This window comes from Nematolebias whitei, chromosome 22 (assembly GCF_014905685.2).
Source record: "Nematolebias whitei isolate Nwh7 chromosome 22, NemWhi1, whole genome shotgun sequence".
Lineage (NCBI taxonomy): Eukaryota > Metazoa > Chordata > Actinopteri > Cyprinodontiformes > Rivulidae > Nematolebias > Nematolebias whitei.
In genome coordinates this window covers 7,596,749-7,602,906 of record NC_056519.1, presented here as the reverse complement: position 1 = coordinate 7,602,906, position 6,158 = coordinate 7,596,749, and the positions used below count along the sequence as shown (strand labels likewise).

General features: G+C 37.8%; 1 protein-coding gene across 3 annotated transcripts in view; it reads left to right on the top strand.

The window, feature by feature from the left end:
• Window positions 1–1,278: 1,278 nt before the first annotated feature.
• Window positions 1,279–6,158, top strand: part of cald1a (caldesmon 1a) — a gene marked incomplete at its 3' end in the record, with an annotated part of 82,419 nt that continues 77,539 nt past the window's right edge. For all 3 annotated transcript variants that reach the window (XM_037695999.1, XM_037695998.1, XM_037695996.1), the window contains 1 exon segment: window positions 1,279–1,390.

Sequence of the window (6,158 nt, the reverse complement as noted above, 5' to 3'; positions counted from 1 at the left end):
GATGGATGAACGAATGGATAGGTGGATGGATGAACGTATAGATAGATGGATGGAAGAACAGATGGATAAATTGATAGATGGCTGAACAGATTTATTGGTGGATGGATGGATGGATGGATGGATGGATGGGTGGATGGATGGATGGATGGATGGATGGATGGATGGGTGATTGGATGGATGGATGGATGGGTGATTGGATGCATGGATAGATACATACTGTTTTTCTGGTTTTACCTTTTGACTATTGTTTTGCTAATTTTGGTATTCCACTACTGTTTTGATCATTTTAGCTTTTAGCTACTGTTTAGCTAATTTCAGCTTTTAACAAGTGTTTTTATATTTTTGCCATTTGCTAATTTTAACTTTTGGACAATGTTTAGTTATTTTTAGCTTTTAGCTACTGTTTTATTTTAACTTATCAACTGTTCTGCTGAATTTACCCTTTGCTAAATGATTAAAATGATGAAGATTAGTTTGATCTTTTAGCTGCTGTTCGGGTAGATTTAGCTTTTAGCTACAGTTCTGCTCATTTTAGTTCCTGCTGTTCTAGATTTAGCTTTTAGCTACTGTTCTGCAAGTTTTAAATTTTACCTGCAATTTTATTAATTTTGGCTTCATGTCTTTCTTTGTCTTTTGCTAGCGTTAGCATTTCCCGTTTTTATCATTTGATTTTTTAATAATTTTAGCTTTTGTTTTGACATTTATCATTCAGTGCTCAGCATTTACACATTCATGTTTTTGCTGATATTGAAAATCGCTCTAACGAGAACGCTTATTCTGTTAAAAAAAATTATTATTAATTCCCAATAAGACTTTGGGAATTGGTCATGTAAAATATTTCTAATCAAAAGAGAAGTTAATATTTAGCCTTGAACTTGTCTGATTTTGCAAGCACACACATTTCTTAAGTTTAATAAAAAGACAAAAAAAAAACCTTTAATAATAAAAATTGCGCTTTCTTGATTAATACTTGCAAAGAAAAATCAATCAATCAACCTTTATTTATACAGGTAAATCCCATTGAGCCTCGAGGACTCATTTACAAGAGAGACCTGATTAAAAAAATTATTAAAAAATATTTTTTTAAGTATTGGCTTTGTTTTTCGGACCTCGAGGTCAGTAAATTTTATTACAAACTCATATTCTCATCAATAAACTTTTTTTTTTTAATGCAAGATTTACATTAAGTTATTATTACTGGGGGTGGTTTCCACCCGTTTGGAGGGTGTGTGTTGAAAAAAAAAAAACCGGACCCAGGCAGCAGATCTGGGTCCTAAAGGGAGGGGCTTGGTCTGGTTTGTTACCAGACTCTGGTGGAGGACTGAGTGCAGACTGGCTCCCTCTCACACCACCCAACAGCTCAACTTTGGTCCCTGCTAAGATCCAACAGGTAGGAGCTCAAATCTAAACTTGTCTTTCAGCCGAGTTTGGGTTTTAAACGGAGGACGGCAAAAGTTAGAGAGTGGGGAAGGAGGAGGGCGGCTTGTTGTTTTCTGATGGGGGGGGGCGGCCGCTCCTTCCTTTGTGCGTTTCTCCTTCACGCGCACAGTTCGCGTTAGCCCGAACTTTTCACGTCCACGCGGTGAATCGTGACGCACAAAGAAAGGCTGGCGTTGTTGTTGTGCGCTTCTTCTGGAACAAAGTGCGGAGGTCCGGGGTGGGGGCGGGGGTCTCCAGCCCCTGAGGACGACCTGACGCTGAGCGTGCACGGCTGCAGACATTCCTGCGGCCCCTGAACGCATCGCGCAGGGAGACTGCGAGACGTCTTCAAAGACCAGGTCTGAAGCCCAAACCATCCGTGCTCAGGGGTTTTAGAAATGTACTAAAATAGCTCATTTTAGTCAACATTTAAACAAAAATCGATATAAATTGACTTAAATGACTGTAAGCATTGACCAACTTTGTATTTTGTATAAAAAATTACATTTTATCTAAGTCGGATTGTCTGTTAGCAAAATATCTTTTTGACGACTGGACTGATTTTAAGGACATTTTCAGAAAATAATCAGTGGATGAGCATCTATGAATGATGAACTTTTGGAGTCATCCCCATTCAAGATGGCTGCCACAGCTGATCAAACTTGTCAAACACAAAGCTGTCTCTAACTCCGTTGTGTTTGCAGATAATGAGCTGAAGTTTGGTGTGGTAGTAGCTTAGACTGATCCTCAATGCATAATCTGAGCAGTACCTCAGTAAACATTTCTTTTGTTTAAAATATTGAACAGGGCAGGTCATGTGCAATCTCACATGCAAAGCTTATTTTTGCTAATGTTCATTATTTTATATCATTTTTCAATATTTTTATACTGTTCCATCAGTCCAGTAGAAAAAAAAAAAACACATAAGAGATTGCAGAAAATGAAATAAGCAAATATTAGCTCAAGTCATTTTTGATTGGCTGCAAGTTCATCAGCAAGAGTTTGGTTTGTCTTGTTTGGTTGGTTGTTGCTCTTTATGTGTAAATAATAATAATAATTCAAACTTACATTTTCCTAATTTAAAGTTGGCTAGTTCGCTCAGTGAGCAGTAATAGCCTTGATGTGGTACAAATTGGCGGGTCAGTCCTATAAAACATATATTTTAGCAAAATTGCCTCAAGGGCTGTATTTGTCCCGCGGGCCTCAGGTTTGACACATGGTCTCTTTCAGACGAAGCCTTGCAGATCACCAGATACCACATTCCTTAGAGTCCGGCTGACCCAGAGGCTAAAAGCTTTCAGGTCTGATTCTGCGCTGCAGACGGTGGAGCTGGGTGTTCCTGACCGCTCTCAGGCCGCACACGGCAATTGTCTGGTAAACCGTATCAGATAAAGTTGTGCAGAGTTTGGGGGAAAACACGTGGAGAATGCCCTTCGCTCCTTTTAAGGTTCGACCCGGAGACAGATGATTGGATCGGTCCCTGGAATGCAGTGTTCAGGCTCGCAGTCTGTCCTGGTCTCTGCTCATTCAAACCGCTCAGTTCTGGTTTACAAACGGTTCAGTATTTTTTTATTTAAAAGAAAAATGCAGATTCTCTGTCACGTTTAGATTTACGTTTGTAATTTTATCCGTTAGCGTTGTAAAAAACAAAATGCAACGACTCTGATTTGTCAAAAACGGACGTCTTTAAAGTCGAGGTGCCTTTTTTTTGTTTTAGACCAGGGGTCTGCAACCTTTGAAATCAAAAGAGCCATTTCCACCCTTCATTTACTAAATAAAATGTGTCTAGAGCCAAAATCTGCTACAACAGTCATTATCAACTGGTGGCTCATGGGCCACATCAAATGTGGGGGTGGGGTTTTTCAGCCAGTTTATAAAACAAGAATCATATAATGGATTTTAACATTTATTGATATTTTTACATTTTAGGGCTAAAGAAAAGACCACATTCATGTAAACAAGGGGATAAATATATATTTCATACCAATTTGACCCCCGGAAAAATGAACCCTGAACTTTGCAGGTTTATGTGAGTCTTTCTTTTAATTTTAGAAAATAAAAATATTTATGTATCCCACTTTAAAGTAATAAAGCATGAATTTAGTGTGTCTAAACATTAGGCCTTTTTGTTGGATATGTAATTGTGACTTAATTTTTTAATTTAAAAACTTTTTTTTTAATTTACTTTAACTTTAATTAGATCTATCTATTTGCTGTAACAAATTAATTAAGTACTTAATTAATTATTCACTATATTTTTCTGGGCAATTGTCCTAAAGGTCTTCTAAAGATTTCTGGTGGATTTGAGAGAAACATCCAACTGTAAGGCCAGAAGTGAAATAAATGAAGTAAAGCTAATCCACAGTATTTTCTCCTCCTTTTAGTAATTTCATTTAAACATTTACAGAAAATCAGATGAAACGTTTCATTTCTCTTTACTGTGCGTATAAAAACCAAAAAGTTTACATTATGTTTTGGTCAAAGCTTCAAAGAGCCGCAGACCAAGAAGCAGAGAGCCGCATGTGGCCCCAGAGCCGCAGGTTGCAGACCTCTGCTTTTTAGACAGTACATTCCATTTAATAAAAAAACATTTAAATGCAATAGATCCAAACTGTTTTTCTTTGTAAATATACGGTAAATTATGTTAAAATGGTTTCACCAAAAAACAGCAATACCATGCTAGGCCACTAGGTGGCGACAACGCTACAAAGCAGCTTGTTCCTTATGCGCTTTGTCTGTTATTAATTGTGTCAGCACAAAGTTTGACATTATCAGAACGAAGTTATATTGTGACAATAGTGATTAATAAAGAAAACCCAGTAAACGCGGCTCCATTAAGTAATAGTTAGCATTCGTAAAATGCGCTGCTACATAACTTAACTTACATATTTTGAGTCGACGAAATGCAAAAATATTTTTAATATATTTTAAACTGGTAGGTAAATGTTTTTTATGTCTGTTTTGTCTCACAGAAAAAAAAAACATTTGTTACAGGAAATCTAAATAAAAAAAATCTAGAGTGGTGTAGACAACAGGTATGCTCAGTGGTTTTGGAATATGTGGAGTCTCGTTAAATCAGACGTTTCAGATATTGAGCTCAGGCTTGGTGTGGTAGTAGCTGAGAGTAATCCTCAGCACGGTGACTGTGTACAATCACATGTCAATGATCTCACAATATGGAACTACAGATATGGATCCTTCCCAGTTTAAAAGTTGGTCTTGAAAGGTGACGGGCGATGTGCATGGCTTCACAGAAAGCTCAACCTTTTAACAGTTTAGCTACATGTTTGTTCGTTAACTCCACTCCTCTGAAGCTGGTTCTTGTAGAACTTTATGCTCGTCGTAGTTTGTACATGGACATGACTGGTCGGCCCAGTCTGATGTGGGAGCTGAGGGCTCTGGAGGTAATGGCACCGAGCGATAACGGAGGTTTGGCAGCAGAGGGCGAGAGCCGGGTTAGGGCCGGGCCGGCAGGATGTCGGGAGCACTGCTGGGCATTTCCAGAGTCCGGCTCTGCTCAGTACAGTTCCTGTAGGCTGCCTCAGGTTCTCTCCTTTTCCATCCCATAATGCTCTCTGGTCAAAGTTGCATTCAGGAGATGATTTGCTGAGTCAGGATTCGCTTCTATTGTTTTTCTGTAAATTCTGGACAATCTACAAACTTCTGAATGCTTTGTGCTTTTTAAGCTATTAAAATGTCAAAACCTTCAGCTTGTTCAGGAAATGGCTGCTTTGACCTTTGTGCTTTTATAACTTTTAAACTTTTCAAAACATCCACAGTAAGTTCAAATGTTTCCCCGTAGAGCTGCACCGAGATGTCTTCCAGTTCTTTTAGAAACATTTTTCTTAATCTGCTTCTGCAAACTTGCTGTTTTTGTTTTCAGCTACTTTAGGTTTTAACTATTGTTTAGCTACTTTTAGTTTGTAACAAGCCTGTTGCTTCGATCAAGCCTTTACTATGTTTAGCCATCTTTTACTACATTTGGCTTTTAACAAGCCTTTTGCTACTTTTAGGATTTTAGCACGCCTTTTGCTACTTTTAGCCTTTAGCCAGCCTGTAGCTACTTTTGACTTACAAAGGTTGAATTTTGCTACTTTTAGCTTTTAGCCAACCTTTTGCTACTTTGGGCTTTTAGGTGGGATTTTGCTACTTTTATTTTATAAAAAGCCTGTACTTCAATCAAGCCTTTGCAATTTGTAACCAACTTTTTTACAACTTTAATCTTTTAATAAGCCTTTTGCTGCTTTTTGGATTCTAGCCAGCCTTTAGCTAATTTTGGGTTTTATGTGAGATTTTGCTACTTTTAGGTTTTGCTGGGATTTTGTTGGTTATAGCTATTAGCTGACAATTTTGTTAGTTTTAGCTATTAGCTAGCCTTTTGCTACTTTTAGCTTTTATCCAGCCTTTAGCTACTTTTGGGGTTTAGGTGGGATTTTGCTACTTTTAGGTTTTGCTGAGATTTTATTAGATGTACCTATTAGCTGGCATTTTGTTAGTTTTAGTTAACTGGTATTTTGCAACATTTTGGCTTTTAGGCAGCCTTTTATAATTGTTGGGTCTTAGTTACTTTGTAAGTTTTAGCTGGACTTTGGCTGTTTTTAGCTTTTCTCTGGCACTTTGCCACTGTTGGCTATTTTTTGGCTTTTAGCCAGCATTTTGCTACTTTTAGCTAGCATTTTGCTACTTTTAGCTAGCGTTTTGCTACTTTTAGCTAGCGTTTTGCTACTTTTAGCTAGCGT